At 48.4% G+C, this 1,402-nt stretch overlaps 1 non-coding gene across 1 annotated transcript; it reads right to left on the bottom strand.

Moving 5' to 3' along the window:
* Positions 1-562: 562 nt before the first annotated feature.
* On the bottom strand, positions 563-694 carry LOC115030746 (small nucleolar RNA SNORA17). Its single transcript, XR_003836341.1, has one exon. It is a non-coding gene; the product is annotated as a small nucleolar RNA SNORA17 (small nucleolar RNA).
* Between the last annotated feature and the right edge of the window lie 708 nt (positions 695-1,402).

Raw genomic sequence — 1,402 nt, 5'->3', positions numbered from 1 at the left:
CCTCACTACCCTCAAGTCTCCAGTTCTGTCTCTCTTCATTGCACACATCCTTCCATTTCTCTTTCTCTTCCATTTCTCCACCACTTACTTGCTTCTCTTAGTGGTGCCTGGGGTCTCTGAGTGTCTGGGGTCATCTCAGGAGTGGCTTTAGAAGTGCTATGTCCCTTCTAAAGGGACATTGTGGCACTGGGCAGGGGTAATCTTGACATGGTCTACCCACCTAGGCCTGCATGGTGTCGGACTGATGGTCATTTCAGGGTCGCTCGCTGACTAGTCTGAGCCCTATGGCACCAGTCTGGTAGTTGTCTCAGGCTTGCTCCTTGCCTGGTCTGCCTGAGTGACCCTTTACAAGGGCCATATGTCTTAGGGGCTCACTTGGGCTCATCTGGAGCCTGCTGTTCCAGGCAGGTTTCTTCTAGTCTTCAGCTTGCTCCCTATCCTTGGAGCCCATCTGGGTCTGCCTGGCGCTGGACTTCCATTCATCTCAGGTTAGCTTCCTGTTTGGGCCCCCTGACCCTGGACTAGTGGATGTCTTGTGTCTTAGGATCATTTTTTTTCAGGGAATGTTAGGCGACTGATAATTCAGATGTTCATAGATCAGATCACTGAGCGTAGACATAGCCTCTCTCCTCTCTGCCACCTACTGCTGTGCATGTGACACAGCAGCCACACCTGCAAGGCCTCTAGGGGCAGAAAATATACATATTTATTGGAGGGAAATTCAAGCTAGGAGGGCCAGAGAGGGAGGGAGGCAGGCAGGGAGGGAGGGAGGCAGGCAGGGAGGGAGGGAGAGAGAGAGAGAGAGAGAGAGAGAGAGAGAGAGAGAGAGAGAGAGAGAGAGAGAGAGAATACTTATTCCCTTTTCCTTTGTAGAATCTGGGGGCATAAATCACCCAAGGTCATAACTAGTTGGCAACAGAGAAAATTTAAGGGCATCTGAATTCTTAGCCTAGATTTGTTCTTTTACACTCCTTGAACTTCAATTAACTTTTTGTTTTGTTTTGTTTTTTGTTTTTTTGTTTTTTTTTGTTTTTTTCCAGACAGGGTTTCTCTCTGTAGCCCTGGATGTCCTGGAACTCACTTTGTAGACCAAGCTGGCCTCGAACTCAGAAATCCACCTGCCTCTGCCTCCCAGCTGCTGGGATTAAAGGCATGCACCACCATGCCTGTCAACATTTTTTTTTTTTTCCTTAAAGAAATAGTCAGGCAAATAAGAGACAGCATGGTGAAGGTCTTCAAATGTGTGATAGCAAAGATGTAAGAAGACGAGTTACAGCCTCAGGAACAGTGGCATCCTCTGGTTGATTTAAAGGGACAGTCGTCGATAGGCACATGGCACACATGTGTACTCTCAGTGTTGAGGATGCTGGAGCTCAAGGCCAGAGTGCAGTGCCTGGTTCTA

This window comes from Mus caroli, unplaced genomic scaffold, assembly GCF_978045245.1.
Source record: "Mus caroli unplaced genomic scaffold, Mus_caroli_1 scaffold_3, whole genome shotgun sequence".
Taxonomy (NCBI): domain Eukaryota; kingdom Metazoa; phylum Chordata; class Mammalia; order Rodentia; family Muridae; genus Mus; species Mus caroli.
This window is presented reverse-complemented; position numbering and strand designations above follow the sequence as displayed.